Source organism: Bos indicus x Bos taurus, chromosome 13 (assembly GCF_003369695.1).
Source record: "Bos indicus x Bos taurus breed Angus x Brahman F1 hybrid chromosome 13, Bos_hybrid_MaternalHap_v2.0, whole genome shotgun sequence".
NCBI classification, from domain to species: domain Eukaryota; kingdom Metazoa; phylum Chordata; class Mammalia; order Artiodactyla; family Bovidae; genus Bos; species Bos indicus x Bos taurus.
This window is the reverse complement of record NC_040088.1, coordinates 46,988,166-47,007,362: the sequence shown is the minus strand read 5'-3', so window position 1 is coordinate 47,007,362 and position 19,197 is coordinate 46,988,166. Positions and strand designations below refer to the sequence as shown.

The window sequence follows — 19,197 nt, the reverse complement described above, 5'->3', positions numbered from 1 at the left end:
TTTCTCAACCTAAATACCTCTTTGCATGGAAAGTTATTGCATGAAGCAGTGGTACTAAGCAGACTGCTCTGGTATCTTAAAACACGGCATTCATCCTATGCTTCCTAGATTAGTAATTTTTCAAATGTTTGGAAAGGCAAAATAAGCAGAATTCTTTTTTGAGCTCAGTAAGCTCAACATTCAGAAAACGAAGATCATGGCATCCGGTCCCACCACTTCATGGGAAATGGATGGGGAAACAGTGGAAACAGTGTCAGACTTTATTTTTCTGGGCTCCAAAATCACTGCAGATGGTGACTGCAGCCATGAAATTAAAAGATGCTTACTCCTTGGAAGGAAAGTTACGACCAACCTAGATAGCATGTTCAAAAGCAGAGACATTACTTTGCCAACAAAGGTTCGTCTAGTCAAGGCTATGATTTTCCCTGTGGTCATGTATGGATGTGAGAGTTGGACTGTGAAGAAGGCTGAGCACCGAAGAATTGATGCCTTTGAACTGTGGTGTTGGAGAAGACTCTTGAGAGTCCCTTGGACTGCAAGGAGATCCAGCCAGTCCATTCAGAAGGAGATCAGCCCTGGGATTTCTTTGGAAGGAATGATGCTAAAGCTGAAACTCCAATACTTTGGCCACCTCACACAAAGAGTTGACTCATTGGAAAAGACTCTGATGCTGGGAGGGATTGGGGGCAGGAGGAGAAGGGGACGACAGAGGATGAGATGGCTGGATGGCATCACTGACTCGATGGACGTGAGTCTAAGTGAACTCTGGGAGTTGGTGATGGACAGGGAGGCCTGGTGTGCTGCGATTCATGGGGTCGCAAAGAGTCGGACACGACTGAGTGACTGATCTGATCCGATAACCCTTAGGTTGAATTATGAAGCTAGTTACACAATTCGTTACTAAGACTGAAATCCATTATTTTTATAGAACTCTGAATTGCTTAATTTGCTGCATTGTCATGGAAACTTTGAACACTATGTCAGAAACTAGTGAAGAAAAGAAAATGTAAAAATATTTTACTTCTGTGTAATATTTTTAATAGACTTATGGAGACAACATTTATATAGAAGAGTATGAAATCACAAGAAATTTCAAGAAGAATCAACACAAGTTATGAATGAAGATTTACTAATAGAACTCCATAGAACTCTTGGAGACACACAGTTGGAAGAACATTATTTGTATGTACTACCAGCACGCTGCAGGGCTGGAAATAGTCTTAATGATCAGTGAACAAGTCAAAGCATATAAGATGCTGTAGAAACATTCACAAGTTCACTGATAGTATAGTGGCATTGATCAAAAAGTATAGAGTTGTTTTGAAAAAAACTTTGATTCAAGTTATTATTACCCACAGAGAAGCTTTTATATAAAAGTTTGCTATAAATCTGAATTCTTTATTAAGTGATTTGTTAAAAATAGTGAATCTAACAACATCCTGTCTTAAAGTTTAATTCTGGTCCTCCATCTTTCCCCATCCCCTTTTCTTGTCTTTATACAAAGAAATGGATCAGTATGCCAATTTCACTGTTTCATACTTTAGTGTCAGTAGACCCAAAGAAAGGTTCTGTCAAGAGTTTGAGTGTAAGAAGAATTCGTTTTTCTGTGTGTAGATGGTTCTCACTTTGTGGATTCGATTTTAAATGTATTACCTTGTGTGAACAAAGTTTATTGTTGTTGGGGCTGTATCCGAAATATGAAGAGCTTATCTGTGCTTCATCAACAAGCTCAGAACCCAGTATAAGAAAGTTTGTTTACAGAAACAAGCTTATTAAAAAATCTGAGCAGATTTTCTTTGGGTGTTTTGTATAAATTCTTTATGTAATATCTTCCCTAATACTTTGTATTTCAGTTTCCTGATCATAATTATAGGATATAAGGAAAGCATAGTTGATTTGTTTTTCCAAAAGCAGACATCCAGGCCCCAGAAAAATATTTCCAATCTGTGCCATGACATGAAACATTGAACTGCATTTGCTGCTTTTTTATCCCTGGTAGCTCAGATGGTAAAGCGTCTGCCTACAATGTAGGAGACCGGGGTTCGATCCCTGGGTCGGGAAGATCCCCTGGAGAAGGAAACGTCAACACACTCCAGTATTCATGCCTGGAAAATCCCATGGACCGAGGAGCCTGGTGGGCTACAGTCCATGGGGTTGCATAGAGTCGGACATGACTGAGTGACTTCATTGACTTCACTTTTTTTTTTTAACGCTATGGAGGTGACTTCCAGGGGAGTCATTTAGTTCTTAATCTACTGTGGGTGTTTTGGGGCTAGAGTCCATCTATGGAGCCTACAACCTTCTATGGGATTGTGGAGCATTTTGAAATGTATACAGTTTCTTGAGAACCATTTGTATCCTTGCAGTTGGTCAGGCTGACATGCCTTGGAAAATCTCCAGTCCTCACCTTAACCAGGTGTGGTCGCCCAGTAACCTTTGGGCATGTGTGTACTTGCTCGTTTATTCACTCAGCATATATTAAAAAAAAAATTACTTATTTGGCTGTACCAGGTCTTAGTTACAGCACTCAGGATCTTTGACCTTTGTTGTGGCATGTGGGATCTTTAGTTGCGCCATGAGGGATCTAGTTCCCTGACCAGGGATCAAACCCAGGTCCCCTACATTGGAAGCGTGGAGTCTTAGCCATCAGCATACGTTTAATGAGCTTCTCTGTGCCAGGCATTGTGGAATAGAATTTATATTTCTTAAGAAATCTTTGATTTCTTGGAGAGGAAAATCAGATACTTACATAAATGTATTAAATAAAATGATTGATTAAATAGACCTTGAAACTGATGATGGAATTGTGAAGTTTTGAAAGATGGCCGTAGTGTTAAACCTTTTGTTTTTAATTATATAAGAATTGAATAAGTACTTCAGTTCAGTTCAGTCACTCAGTTGTGTCCGACTGTTTGCGACCCCATGGACTGTAGCACGCCAGGCCTCCTTGTCCATCACCAACTCCCTGAGTTTACTCAAACACATATCCATTGAGTTGGTGACACCATCCAACCATCTCATCCTCTGTCGTCCCCTTCTCCTCCTGCCCTCAATATTTCCCAGCATCAGGGTCTTTTCCAATGAGTCAGTTCTTCGCATCAGATGGCCAAGGTATTGGAGTTTCAGCTTTAGCATCAGTCCTTCCAATGAATATTCAGGACTGATTGCCTTTAGGATGGACTGGTTGAATACGTTCTTAGAATCCTTAGAATTAGTAGGCTTTTCTTTAAAAGGTGACTTAGAACTCAGGACACTGTGGGCATGCTAGTTGTAGAAATTGGAGGACCACGGTCCTGTGGTTTGGCGGCAGCATCTGCAGAGGTCTGTAGGAGTTGCGGGTTGTCCATGTCTGTCCCCGGTTCATCTTCAGCTGCCCCCCCCCGGGCCCTCGCTGCCGCCTCCTGCCCTGGGAGCCACCCCTGCCCTCCTGTCCCCTGTCTGGATCACTCTTTCCCACACTGTTCCCAGTCCTCATACCCCGTGGACCTTGGTCAGGCTCAATTCTGATGGCTGGGGTCTTCCATCAGTGCCAAATTATGTACAGAGTGACATTTCACTCATCCTAAAAGATGACATTCCTGGGCAGGAATGACCTGTTTACTGTCCCCTCTCCTCTCCTCCTACCAGTGCTTCTCTACAGACTCTCTGGGATACATCTCAGTTATGCCCAGAAATGTTTCTGGTTGTTTAACCCACAGATATGACAGCATGCTGGTATTATCTCTCTGGGTTGGGATGCTCCAGGATCAGAATTTTGTTAGCTGGTTAAAATCCACCAGGAACAAGCATTTCAACAATATATTTGTAGAATTAAGAAAAAATGAGTTCCTACCTCTCCTACACATTTTTCCCCCAAATCTCTTTGCACTGAGTTTGAATGAGCCCCATAATTTGCAGATAAAAGGGGCAAGTGCTAAAAATTCAGGATCCTCCCATTTCCATGTTGCAACAAGTTCATGTTTGTTGTTTGGTTGCAGAGGGAATCCTCCCCTCTCCCCCTGACCCCACCCCAGGTCTCCCACCCTTGTTCAGTGGTTTTTGAACCTGCGGTACATAGCGATTTGTGGAGGCTTAGAGTGTGGACCCCTGACTTTTGTACAGGCTCCCCTGTGTACACATTCCATGGGCTGGCTCCCTGAGGTCTCCCTGGGCTGATTGCATGTGCTGGGGTGGGACATGGGTCCCTAGCCTAAACACACCGTCAATGAGAAAGACAGCAAGTTTGACCTTGCTTTTTCCTTGGCCATTCCTGTGCTTGTTGCTGGAGACCCAGTGAAAGAAGAGGCAGGAGAATGACTCAGTCTGGTGCATCCCGCCCCAGATTTCATTCTGAGATAAATCTTTTTTGTGGTTCTTTGCATAATACACATTATCTCCACTCAGGATAATTCCATTGAATAGGTTTTAAGTAATTATCTCTAGTCTCATTTTTTATTTGCTAGTTCAGATATAATCTAGGAATCCTTAATATTTAAAAGGATAAGATCAGATATTCACTCAGGATAATTCAGCACTGATGTATTTATTAGTTGTGTTCGCTGTGCATGAGTGCTAAGTGACTTTGTCTGACTCTGTGCCATCCTATGGACTGTAGCCTGCCAGGCTTCTCTGTCCATGGGGTTCTCCAGACAAGGATACTGGAGTGGGTTGCCCTGCCCTCCTCCAGGGGATCTTCCTGACCCAGGGATTGAACCCACATCTCTTCCATCTCCTGCATTGGCAGTCAGGTTCTTTACCACTAGCACCACCTGGGAATAGCTTTGCAAAATTAGTATTTAAGGATATATGCCCAATGCTTTTAGATAAACCCTCCCTCCCTGAGACATCTGTTACAACAATATCATTGCTTTCCAGAGCAGTTCAGTTGCTCAGTTGTGTCCGACTCTTTGTGACCCTGTGGACTGCAGCACACCAGGCTTCCCTGTCCATCACCAGCTCCCAGAGCTTGTTCAGACTCATGTCCATTGAGTTGGTGATGCCATCCAACCATCTTATCCTCTGTCGTCCCCTTGTCCTCCTTTCCATATGGTCACTTTTTATTTTATTGGGCCTGTTCTTTCCCTCTTTCCTGTCTGTAGCAATTTAATCCTCAGTGGTTAGGGCGAAGAAACACAACCCTTGAACCACAAGACAAGCAAGAAAGACAGTCCTTGAACTGCCAGACACGTTTAGCAAGATTTTCAGAATCTGTATACCTCTGATTTTTCTGTTAGAAATCTTGGCTCCTTTGTGAAATTAATGGTTTTAGAAATGTTCTCAAGTGATTGAAGTGAAGTGAAGTCGCTCAGTCATGTCCGACTCTTTACGACCCCATGGACTGTAGCCCAGCAGGCTCCTCCGTCCATGGGATTTTCCAGGCAAGTGTACTAGAGTGGGTTGCCATTTCCTTCTCCAGAGGATCTTCCCGACCCAGGGATCGAACCTGGGTCTCCTGCATTGTAGGCAGATGCTTTACCGTCTGAGTACAGGGAAGTCCCTCTCAAGTGGTTGAGGGCAGAGGAAAAAGAATCTTTTGGAGACATTGTCACAGTTTCTTCATCCAAAGAGATTACAGTGCAGTTGAAGACAACCCAGACATAGGACTGGACATTGCACAAGTCTCTTTTTAGCAACTGGGAAGTGATGTCTCAAAACAGTTGCGTGGACACAGTTGCTTGGTTTGCTTTGTGTAACTGTTGGAAAAATTCTGGAATTGCAAAACCAGAACTGAGAATGGATTAGGAACTAACTGGTTTAGGAATCTATAGACCAGAAGACCCAAAATGAAAGAAACTGCCGAGGTTTGAATGAAGAGGTAGAAGGGAGCAGGGGCCCATGTGTTGGTGCAAATACACTGGGGTCAGGACATTGTGTGTTAAGAGTCTGGTCCACGGTGATGCTGTGAGTGGAGTCGTAGCTGCAGTGAAGACACTGTCCTTGAAAGCGTGGACTTTTTCCCCAGTGTACTTCAGGGTAAACTGATTGATCCATTGTTGCCTACTTGTTTGTTTTCTTAGATAAATTCCTACAAATAAGTCAAGTTGTTGGTTCAGAGGGTATAGACACATTTAGAATTTTGGTGTATTATCATGTGGTTTCTTTCTTAAATGGGGAAAAAAAGGCATTTGTTCACATTACACAAATATTGGATGTTTATTTTCATTTTCAAATTTCTAATTTATTAGAAATATAATTTTTAGGGTTTGCTCATGCGAAGAGTTGACTCATTAGAAAAGACTCTGATGCTGGGAGGGATTGGGGGCAGGAGGAAAAGGGGACAACAGAGGATGAGATGGCTGGATGGCATCACCGACTCGATGGACGTGAGTTTGAGTGAACTCCGGGAGTTGGTGATGGACAGGGAGGCCTGGTGTGCTGTGATTCATGGAGTCGCAGAGAGTCGGACACGACTGAGCGACTGAACTGAACAGAGCTGAAGTTGTGAAAACTGCTTTTGTTAATATGACTTAAATTCTCCTTTTAAAAAGTGACATTATGGCACCCTCTACTGAATTTGAAAGGAATTGCTGAATGGTAATGTGCAGGTTTGATTAAGAAAATGAAAAAACGTGCACGTTAGACTTTCTTGTCCCTTGTATGGTGATTTTTGTTACTGGTCATTATTAGGCAGTGTGATGACGGATAGTTGATTAAACCCATATTTTTTTGACTGTGAGGAGCATTTTTAAAAATTTATTGTTTAAACTTTTTGTTTTATATTGGAGCATAGCCAATTAACAATTTTGTGATAGTTTCAGGTGAACAGAAAAGGGACTCAGCTATACGTACACATGTATCCATTCTCCCCCAAACTCCCCTCCCATCCAGGCTGCCTATAACATTGAGCAGAGTTCCCTGTGAGGTACAGTAGGTCCTTGTTTATCCATTTTAAGTATAGCAGAGTATACATGTCCCTCTTAAACTCTCTACCTATCCCTTCCCACCATTCTTCCCCAATGGCAGCCGTAAGTTTTTGGGCTAAGTCTGTGAGTCTGTTTTCTGTTTTGTAAATAAGTTCATTGGTATCATTTCTTTTTAGATTCCATATAGAAGGGGTGTCACGATATTTTTCTCTCTGACTTCACTCAGTATGACAGTCTCTACGTCTGTGTTGCTACAAATGGCATTTCATTCTTTTTAATGGCTGAGTAATATTCCATTGTATATATTAAACCCATGGTTTGATGTGGGCAGAAGATCTGGAGTGAGCAAGTCTACAGAGGCAGGAAATAATGGGGCATGCAGAAAATCAGAGTGCGTCCATGTGGTGCTTTGCAATGAAAGAAACTGGTAAGAACAGAGGGCTGGTATCCTTTTTGGAATTTAAACTTTATCATGAACGTGCTGTTGAATCATTGGATAGTTTTGTTTTTTTTTTTTCCCAGCAGTAACTGGATTATGTAAATATCTTAGAAAGAGGATGCTGGCAGCAGTGGGCAGGAGGGTTGGAGTGGGGACAGAGCAGTTGGAGGGTCAGGCATTTGCTAAGTAGGGTCCCAGAGAGAGAGAGAGAGACAGACAGACAGACAGAGTTCTGAGGAGCTGGGTAATATACTTGGTTTGTTTGTAAAGAAACTTCATCACAAAACTACAAGCATACAGGCAGGTAGAAAGAACAGTACAGTGAATACCCACATGTCTACCTTCCGTGATCCTCATTCTTTCTCTCTCTCCTCTCACTCCCCCTCTTTCTCTCTCCTGGAGTACTTGAGAGTAAGTTGCAGATGTCTTTACTGGACATTCTTAGTACATCAGCAAGCATCTCTCCAGAATGACTTCATGGGAGAGATGTCCAGGGAGATAAAATCTGGAGAGTTTAGGATTTGGGGGTAAAGACGACAGGTTCTGTTAAATCCTGTAACAGGTGGCATGAGGGCACAAAGGCTTGGTTTAGTGGTTAGTTTGTGGTTCCCTGGCATTTTCCGCTTTTCCTTTTGAGACACTGGGAGATGGATATATGGTGAACACTTAACATTTTAAATAGAAACTTTCAAAAGTTTTTTTTTTTCTTATCAGAAAAAATGTCAAGCATGCTCAGTGGTTGAAGAGGCCAGTGTTCTTGGCTGAGGCCATGGCCCACTTCTCCCAGGGAGGAAAGAGAGGTCATTGCAGAGGAGGGGGCCAGCCTTCCCCTCGAGGCGGAAGAAGGGCCAGGCCCTTGGATGGTGTGAGGAGGCAGGTGTGCACCTAGTGCAAGTGTCATCTGACCCACCCATGAGGCAGACAGTGCCCACACACCAGGCAGGTCCCTGGCAGCTTCACAGGCTGCTTGCCTCGGGGTGGTGGAGAGTGGGGAGCCGGAAGTGCCAGTGGGCACTGGGCATAAATGCTGACCTTTGAAGATAGGAAATTTGCCGACTCTGGTCTATTAACTTTCACATCATGACCAGCGGGACTAGCAACTCTTCCCTCCTTTGGGCAGGAAAACTAGGAAGGGGGTGGGCAGAAGCATATGATACCCACCCTGCTGTCTATAAAATAGATGACTAATAAGGACCTGCTGTATAGCACAGAGAACTCTACTCAATATTCTGTAATGGCCAAGAGGGAAAAGTATATAAAAAGAGAGTGAATATTTATCTATGTATAACTGAATCACTTTGCTGCACCTGAAACTGTACAGCTGTACTTGCTGTACCTGCAACATTGTAAATCAGCTATACTCCAATAAAAAGTAAAATAGACTAAAAAGGCAAAACAAACAAAATATCATCGTAGCAGGAATTGACAGTGGATCCACTGTTGACTCACTCATTCTTTCGTTCAACAAACATTAGGGAGCCACCTATTATTGTGTACTGGCGAACACTATTCTAAGACACTGGGAATTCTTTTTTTTTTTTCCTTAGAAAAGACATAGAACTTTATTTGGGTTCAAGTTCTACCTGTTTCTTATTGTTGTTGTTTTGTTGCTAAGTTGTGTCCAGCTCTTTTGCAACCCCATGGACTGTAGCCTGCCAGGTTCCTCTGTCCATGGTATTTCCCAGGCAAGAATACTGGAGTGGGTTGCCATTTTCTTCTCCAACTGGGAATCCTCGTAGCTGATATTCTAGTGGGAAAGACAGTAGACTAGCTAAATGAAATATAGTGATTAGATGGTGGTGAGCCCAGAGAAGAAACATTAAGTGAGGGCAGGTGTATGTGTGGAGATTCTGGAAAGGGTGGCCGAGGGAGTCTACTGAGATGCCGTTTGGGGAGAGACCCATGCAGCCCAATAGCTATGCTTGTGTGCTCAGAGTCTGTGTCACTTGCTGTTCCCACCTGGACCTGTCTTCCCTGAGAAACACACGTGTGCTGCTGCTGCTGCTAAGTCACTTCAGTCGTGTCCGACTCGGTGCGACCCCATAGACGGCAGCCCACCAGGCTCCCCTGTCCCTGGGATTCTCTAGGTAAGAACACTGGAGTGGGTTGCCATTTCCTTCTCCAATGCATGAAAGTGAAAAGTGAAAGGGAAGTCTTTCAGTTGTGTCCGACTCTTCACGACCCCATGGACTGCAGCCCACCAGGCTCCTCTGTCCATGGGATTTTCCAGGCAAGAGTACTGGAGTGGGGTGCCATTGCCTTCTCCATTGTTAAGGCTGTGGTCTTCCCAGTGGTCACGTATGGTTGTGAGAGCTGGACCATAAAGAAGGCAAGAGTGCCAAAGAATTGATGCCTTTGAACTGTGGTGCTGGAGAGGGCTCCAGAAAGCCCCTTGGACTTCAAGGAGATCAAACCAGTCAATCCCAGGAGGGAGATCAACCTTGAATACTCCTTGGAAGGACTGGTGCTGAAGCTCCAGTAATTTGGTCATCTGATGTGAACAGCTGACTCATTGGAGAAGTCACTGATGCTGGGAAAGATTGAGAGCAGAAGGAGAAGAGGGGATCAGAGGATAAGATGGCTGGATGGCATTACCAGTGCAATGGACATGAACGTAGGCAAACTTCAGGAGATGGTGAGGGACAGGGAGGCCTGGTGTGCTGTAGTCCATGGGGTCACAAAGAGTTGGACATGATTGAGCGACTGAACAACAGCAAAGTAGATGAGAATGTTAAAAGATAGGAACTTGAACAAAATCTCATGTGCAATAACGTGAGGGTTTCCTTTAGGAGTATGGAGGAAAATTTAGTACAAAGTTGTTTGTGTTATAAATGAAGAGGGCTTTTGAGTTAGATGTTTTGTTTTATCACTATCATGGCTTTAAAAATGCACATTTTTAATGCTTCTCCACACATACACCTACCCTCACTTAATGTTTCTTCTCTGTGCTCATCACCATCTAATCACTGTATTTCGTTTAGCTAGTCTTCTGTCTTTCCCACTAGAATATCAGCTACAAGAATTCCCAGTTGGAGAAGAAAATGGCAACCCACTCCAGAAAATACAGTTAACATTGGTGTTATGACATAATTAATATTTTGCACATAAGAATTGATTTTTGAAAAGTTTATTTTTTTGATGTCTCTGTTGCAGGCCTGAGAAACCGACAGCAGTATACAATCTGCATCATTTCTGTTATCAATAAACCTATGAAATCATGTTTATAAATGTCCAGATTCATTTCAGGTGTTCTTAGCAGGCTACATTTTAAGGCACTATTGTTTTGAACCACACAATATTAATTAGTACCTAGTAAATAGCAGTGTAAATACTTACATGATTTATGTTGTTTAGAAATTATGCCATTGATTTCTGCACATGATCAGTTTATCCGTTAGGAGTGGCTCGGTTGTGCTTCAGTAGCAAACAGTCCAGCACGTTCGTCTCTTACTTCTGCTGTCTGTCCATCGTGTGTTGGTGGGGGTGCTGTTCCATGCTGTCCTCTGTTAGGCAAGTGGGCTGATGGAGATGCTGGTGTCTGGAACGTGGGAAGCTTGTGAAAGACGAGGTGTCAAATCTCATGGAGGCTCTTAATTGCATTTTCCTGGAAGTAAACAGCCTGTTGACTCCATGTTACTACAGGTCAAGGTGTCAGGGTCCATTGGAGAAGTCATGTCGTCAGGTGACTCAAGAGCAAGGGAGGGTGTGGATCTGAGAAGGACAGCTTTCTTATAAATAAAGAGGATAAAATAAAAGGATATCAAGGGGAAGACTAAGGGAGTGGCGACTGAGGGAGTGGCGAAGCTAATATTTGGGCATCTGCTATGTTCTCAGTGCTTCAGATGTTTTTATTTAGTCATCACAAGACATAATGAGTCCTAGAAATGATTTCTGTCTGACACTTGAGCGGACTGAACGGACGGGATTAATTAAGAGTGAAGAGATGGCTTGTGTAGTGTGGTTACCATCCTGCCCCTTGGAGTCACACACTGACTTAGAATCCCCTCAGGCTGTGGCTTAGGGCAAGTGGCTTAGAATTATTTCCTCATCTGTAAGACACCGATAACAGTACATGTTATGAGATTATTGGGGAAATTAAATGAGACATGTTGAGCATGTAACCTAATGTCTGAGAAATTGAGTGCATTCCGTGGTGTCTGTCACTCACATTTATATATGTGTGTGTGTGTCTGTATTTTTTTCTTTGGTTTTACTGGATTTCCCAAGGTCTCACACCTTGTGAGCTGTGCATGTAGGAAAGGGTAGAATCAGGGGACTGGACTGTCTCCCACAAAAGCCTGTCTTCTTTTCACTATAGGGCCTTAAATATTTGCTAGATTAGAGGAAATGAGAAGTAGAGGGTGATGAAAGTGTGATTGAAAAGTATGCATAAAAGCTGTCATGTGTTGATTGGCTCCTCTGGGTTAGGTGTTTTACTTATGTCATTGCATCTAATCTCATTTCGTTAAATAGCCTGGCCAAGATTTTGGAGTCCACCTGGAAGGCAGAGCTGGGCTCTTGATCTGAGGTCTGTCTGGTGTCCAATCTACCCTTTCATCTTTAGTCTGTGCTGTCTCCCTGTATGTAAAATCATGAAGTTACACTGACTTTGAAGGATCAGGTCAGAGTTCTGGAAGCTCTTGAGCCCTTAGCAGGTTGGAGCTGGTCACACACAGAAGCACTTCTGACTGGGGGCTATTTGCAGTTTTAAGGGAGGTATGGTGATGCAGGCGCCAGCCTCAAAGAAGTCTAGTGGGGGACATAAGCCCAATTGATGTGTCTTAATGGTCCAAAATGGCTGGTTTCTCCAGTAGAGAGGATTTAGGGAATGCTGATGGAATTTTGGGAAGGGTCTGGAATTGAGAATTAGTCAAGGAAAATGGTTGCAAAGAGTTGGACACGATTAAGCGACTTAGCACGCAAGCACACACATGCAAGGAAAATATAATTCAGAAATTATCAGTTCTCTCCTGCCCCCACCAGTTAGAGGAAAGAGTTAAATGCAACAAAAAAGTGGTTAAAAGAAAAAACAAACAAAAACAAACAAAAAACAAACAAAAAAAGTGGTTGGTTCATGGTTGATGATGTGATCTTGAAGACTGTCCAAGATTTTTTGGTTGTGTGTGTGTGTGTTGCTCAGTCATGTCCAACCCTTTTGTGACCCCATGGACTGTAGCCCGCCAGGGTTCTCTGTCTATGGAATGCTCCATGCAAGAATTCTGTAGTGGGTAGCCATTCCCTCCATGGGATCTTCCCGACCCAGGGCTCGAACCCAGGTTTCCTGTCTTGTAGGCAGATTGTTTACCATCTGAGCCAGGGTGGTAGAAGATAAATATAATGAAAAAAGGTCATCATTGAAAGAGAGGTTTTACTGTGGGGGTGGGACCGAGCACAGCTGGAAAGGCTGCTGGGTTTCCTTGTGGACCATCTGAGAATAAACACTGGCCGTGGGGCACTGGTTACGGTGGATGGTTTGGGTCACCTGGAGTGGGGTCACAGCTGGTGAGCGCAGTTCATTCCTTGTACCTGGGCAGATGGGTGAGTGATAGGCAGTGCCTCCCATGAGAGCCCTGATGCCCCTTCCAGCAGGTGACCTGGGCTTCTGTGATTTTCCTGACAGCCTTGAAACCTGGGTGTCCTCACTTGGGGGTTAGAAAGCAGTGTTTCTTACATTTCCTCTTCTGAGTCATCAAAGGTTTATGTTGTGTTCATTTGCTCATTCGTGTCCGACTCTTTGTGACCCTATGGACTGCAGCACGCCAGGCTTCCCTGTCTTTGACAGTCTCCTGGAGTTTGCCCAAACTCATGTCCATGGAATCAGTGATGCCATCCAACCATTTCATCCTCTGTCATCCCCTTCTCCTGCTTTTAGTCTTTCCCAGCACCACAGTTTGAAGGCATCAATTCCTCTGTGCTCAGCCTTTTTATTGTCCAGGCCTCACATCCGTACATGACTACTGGAAAAACCATAGCTTTGAAAGGTCCGTATAGTCAAACAAACCTTTGCCTACAAAGGTTTATAGGATGCTTTCAATGGGAGCCCTCTTTTCTGTGGCTTTTGTATGTTCCTTTCCATTTGTGATATGTTAAGTTTTGTATTGCATACCGATTGAACCCTGGTGACTTGATAAAATGTGAGGATGTTTTAATTTTTTTAAGTGTTCCCCCTATTTTTTGCTTTCTGCTTTTGGTTATATGAAGCATAGTTTCATACATATGACACCAAATGCATTGTCAGTGGTAAGCATATTTTTTTTATTGTCTTATGTTTACTGACAAAATCTAAGATTCTTGGAATAGACAGAATTGAAATGTGATTTGGGTTTCTCATTAGGAACTGTGTAGTCTAAAATTTCATATCTTTTATTTTGGATACATTTCTGCATAACAAAAAATTGACAAAAATTTGAACTGACTTTTTTTGAATACTTAAAGAATAACCAATAAAATTGTTGCCAGAAATCATGCAACTCTTGATGTGTCACTGACACATAGGGTGTAATGTGTAGGATACTGCCAGCAAATCTGCCCCTTTGCTCTCTTGGAAATAAATTTATACTTGGGAGCAGGGTCACACGCAGCATTTGCATATTGTCTGTGTTGAGCCTGAGACCACAGAGTGTAAAGTGTTTACTGTTTGTGGAACATTTTTGGCTGCCTGGGCCATGTGGAGCAGTTCTCAAACTTTGGGGTCTCTGGACCTTTTTACACTCTTAAAAATTATTGAAGACCCCAAAGAATTTTGTTTATGTATATTATATTGATATTTACCATATTGGAAATTAAAACAAATTAAAAAACATGGTTTCAATTCACTTAAAAAGAAGAGTACTAAACTTGCTGCTTGTTAACATAAGTTATGTTTTTATGAAAAATAACTATTTTCCAAAAACAAAAACATGAGTGAATTGAAGATTTCTCTAATGCCTGGCCGAATTGGAGACAGTTACGTTCTTAGATCTGCATCTACTTTCCATTTTTGCTCTTTGTTTTGGTTGAAGGATGAAGACAAACCAACCTTGCTCCTCCCTTTCCCAGCCATAGATTTGTGTATTTTAATAAGCTGTTGAGTTAATCGTAGCTATTCTGTTACTACAGCTGATCCTGGAGCAGTGTGAGGTTTAGGGACGATAGGCATCTATGAAGTTGAAAATCCACTTATAACTTGTAGTTGGCCTTCTGTCTCCATGGATTCAGTCAACTGTAGATCCTGTGGTCCCTTTAAATCTGTGCCAATGGTGCCACGCAGATCAAACCCCTTGTTGTTCAAGGTCAACTAACTGTACATCACAGCTCGACGTGTGGTAGTTTCAGGGTTGCAATATGGAATCTGAAAATATATAAATAGATGTATCATACTGGGACTTTCCAATCTGATGGTATATCCTGCATAATGGATCTTTTTTTAAACAATATAATTATTTTTAAAAATTTATTTATTTTGGAGAAGGAAAATGGCAACCCACTCCAGTGTTCTTGCCTGGAGAATCCCAGGGACGGGGGGGCCTGGTGGGCTGCTGTCTATGGGGTCGCATAGTGTCGGACACGACTGAAGCATGTGTTGGGTCTAAGTTGTGGCATGTCAGATCTTTCACTGCTGTTCTAGTGTTCTCTAGTTGTGCTCTGAGGGCTCAGTAGTTGCAGTGCGAAGGTTTAGTTGCCCTGCGGCGTGTAAAATCTAAGTTCCCGGACCAGGAACTGAAACTGCGTCCCCTGCCTTGCAAGGTGTATTTTTTTTTTTTTTAATACTTCATCTTGCTTTTATCAAAATGTCTTAGAATAGTTTAGGTAGAGTATCTTTTTAGAGAAACAGATTAACTTTTAAAAATTCAAGTTTAATTTATTTCCTTCACAAGGTGTATTCTTAACCACTTTACCATCAGGGAGGTCCCTGAATGGATCTTTTATTCACACATTTTAAAAATATTATGCATTGAAAATTTAAAAAATATACTGGTTCACTATCCAAAGGTTGAAACACAATATAAAAAAAAACTCACTTTTGTGCGTATTTCCACTGATCTTGGAAGAGCCTGGAGGTTTGCGGATGCTGATGTACCTGTACAGAGTAGGAACAAGTTCCAGGATTTTGGTTAACACAGTGCCTTGGAAGGCGATGACAACCATAGTGAACACAAGTTTTATAAAGTTCTACTGGGTTGGCCAAATTGTTCATTTGGGTTTTTCCGTAACATCTTATGGAAAAACTTGAGTGAACTTTTGGGTCAGCCCAGTATTTTTATGCTTGAATGTTTACACTTTATCATTAGCAATACCTCAAGGGTCAGTTATTACTTTTACTACTTCATGAAGGGCATTCTAAAGTCAGCCTTTTTGTTTGCTTTTTTTTTTTTTTTTAATGAAAGTACTTGGCAGGGAAGAATACTCTTCCTAACTAGGATGAATAGTTTCTGTTTGGTACTGTTATGTTGGTTTGTGCTGAGGTACCAGTGGTTTTATCCACCAGTGCTTTTCATCATTCGTGCAAATGTCCACACAGTGCAAAAGGCGAATAACATCTTTATTTTTATGAGTGTAGTTTGATTTCAAAGAACGCCTGTGAAAGGATCTGAGAGACCACTGGGGTCTGCAGACCGCACTGAGAACTGATGGCATAAAAGGTTTAATGCCATTTTCTGTAAGCAGATTAATGCCACTTATCTACATTGCTTCCTTTATTTTCTAACAATTATAATTTATGAAAGTTTGAATAATGTAACAGATACCAGTGTGCTGCTTGCATTGGCTAATGCAATTCATACATCTTTCAGGTAGAATTTTTTTTTTAAATGTCAGATTTGTTAAAAAAAAAAAAAAAGTTTACTCTTTTTTCACTGTATTAGGTTTTGAAAGTGTAACTTGAAAGTATTTGTGATCATGAAGTAATTTACAGATGGATTACCGGCCACAATTATTGTCTCTTGAAATTATGAGATATTATTATGATTATTAGTTTATTTATGATGACAGTTAATTAAACATTTTCATGTTCTTGAATACTCCTCCAAATAGAGAGGACATGAGTTTGGAAAATTAGGTCTGGCACTTGATTTCCTATTTATCTGTGTTAATAACTGTGTATAAATGTGTCTATGTAACCCTTTCTGCTTCTGAAACCCTTGAGATTTCCTAAGTGATAAGAGTGATGAAAGTGCCCTTTGTTTTTACTACTTTCAGTCATACCTTTATGTTAATGGGGTGACTTTTGGGAAGCCCTTGTGGTTGGAGCTGGTTACTGGGGAACCAGCCTTGATTGGAGGGTTGCAAGTTTCAGTCCCACCAGACGACCTCCTGGGAAGAGAGAGGGACTGGAGAGTGAGTTCAGTCACCAAAGGCCAGGGATTTATCAACCATGCCTGTGTAATGAAACCTCCATAATAGCCCAAAAGTGTAGGGTCTGGAGAGCTTCGAGGTTGGAGGACATGTGGAGATCTGGGAAGGACGTTGCTTCTGGGGACAGCATGGGAACTCCGCTCCCCGCCCCACACACCTTACCCTGTGTGTCTCTTCTCTCTGACTGTTCCTTATTCTTTCCTTTTATAACTAACCAGTAATGTAATAAGTGGGCTTCCCAGGTGGCGTTAAGTGGTAAAGAACCTGCCTGCTAATGCAGGAGACACAAGAGAGGGCACGAACCCTGGGCTGGGAAGATTCCCTGGAGGAGGGCATGGCAACCCGCTTCAGTCTTCTTGCCTGGAAAATCTCATGGACAGAGGAGCCTGGTGGGCTACAGTTCATGGCACTACAAAGAGTCGGACATGACTGAGCACCCACCCTCAATCTAATAAGCAAATGTTCCCCTGAGTGCTGAGGGCTGAACCTCAGGGAGTTGTGGGAACCTCTGATTTGTCAGAAGCACAGGTGACAGGTGACAACCTGGATCTGATATAAACATTAGAAGGGGGCTCATCTTATAGGACTGAGCCCTCACCCTTTGGGGTCTGGTGATGTCTCCAGATAGATGGTGTCAGAACTGAGTTAGATTGAAGGACACCCAGCTGGGTCACAGGATTGCTTGATGTGTAGAAAACCACATCGGGTGTCAGAAATGAAGTAGTGTTGTAGTGAAGTATTGAGAGTAGAGGAGACACACAGGAGGAGTGTGTGTGCACATTAATAAAAATTTTTCAGATAATTATTTCACTGGATGCAATGAAGACATTTTTTTTTTTTTTTTTAAATGGAGATCTTAGAACGCTTTCTGCTACAGATACTTGCACTTCTGTGGTTGACCACTAGATGTCACAAGAGCCCCGGGAGCCCCTAAAGGGCTGCCCAGGGCGGGTAGAAATTGAACATTGTAGGCTCAGGACCTTCACATATTTCACTGTTTCCACATGATCGATGCCAGCAGAACCTGATACAGTGTGATATATAGAAGCAAGGTATGACTGGAATAATGAAATTTCAAAAATAAGCCCTTTTAGAGGAGGGTTGTAATAGTTCTGTTGGGGATTGTAAATGTTTCAGGTGCACTTGACACCGGTTTCGTTCCTGGCGTTCGGGTCTCTCTTTTTTGTTTTTTATGGAAAGATGGATTGAACTTCAATTTAAGAATATTCGGTAATCCCTCTCAGGACATACTGTAACAGCTGGTATTTTTGTGTTGTAGTAAATCGATTCCATACAACAGTCAGTAATAATCACAACTGGGTTCTGACAAATTCCAAAGCATTTTCAGTAAGTTTAGCCAAAGAAAATATCATGATTACTACAGAAATTTAACTCAGTTTGAAAGTTAAACCCAGCAACTCCGCTTCGTTCCACAGAATATTAACCATTTTCCCCGATGAGATTTTATCAAGCCACTTATTTTTTTTTATTGATATACTTGTATATGTTCTGAGAACATAATTACCTTGTAGCGTATATTTCTTAAATAATACATTTTTGGAAAAAATTACCTTGAGTGTTTACTGTGAAATAAAAGGTGAGAAATGCTACGATAAAATCTTCTGTCTATGGCATATGTGAAAGGCTGCAGCATCAACTCAGAAGGATGTTTTGATGTGAAATGTAAGGTGGTTTTTAGTTTTAATAGGATGTTTGTTATAAGCATAAATCGATTTATTATATGCTGTATCTGGTTTATGAAATTAAAACGTTGTAAATTCTTTAAGGCTTGAAGAAAGTTGTAGTTTGCATGGTATAGATTATGTAGTATGTGTATTTCTGTAGTTAGATAATCTGTACCATACAAATTGTGATTTATGGCATAAAGAACTTAAATTACATACATACACACTATAATAAATACCTGCATATATACGTTTTGTCCTAATGGTAGAAATATGTGTGCATACATTTTACAAATTATAACCGTTTTTCCTTTTCTTCTCAGCAGCAGAACAAAAGTTTACTAATTGAATGCATTTTTAAAATTACGTATGGTCTGTTTTTTATTTTCTTTGTGTTTGAATAGAGGAAAACTTTTATGTAGTTGAATCTGAATCTGGATTGTTAGGATAGCTTATGAAAACGAAGCAGTGCTACCTTTTAAAATTATTAGGGAAAATAGCTTCAGAGATGTGGGTTAATGAAACTTTGATTTTCCCTTTTTGTCTTATTTTTAGCTTAGTGATTTGTATTTTCACTTGGTATTTAAAATAACGGCCACCACATTTTTAATTAACACAGAGAGGATCTCTGTATGGATTTGTATGCATATTTTCACCACGTTAACCTTTGTAACATAAAACAGAACTCAAGACACTGCACCCGGTTACTTGGTCCAAGATAGTCTTTTTGATGGTGAATATTTTTATACTAATATTTACTTTGATAATTAAAAAGCTAATTTAGAAAGCTCTAATAGAATTTTATAGTCTGGGTTTCTTCACGAAGAATTTGGCAAGCTCATTTTCTTTATTCTGTAATGTGAATCAGCAATTTAAACGCTTTTAAGAATTGAAGTGA

General features: G+C 41.6%; 1 protein-coding gene across 1 annotated transcript in view; it reads left to right on the top strand.

The window, feature by feature from the left end:
• The window catches only part of MPP7 (membrane palmitoylated protein 7), a 225,435-nt gene that overhangs the window by 35,386 nt on the left and 170,852 nt on the right, over positions 1–19,197 (top strand). The window lies entirely within an intron of this gene.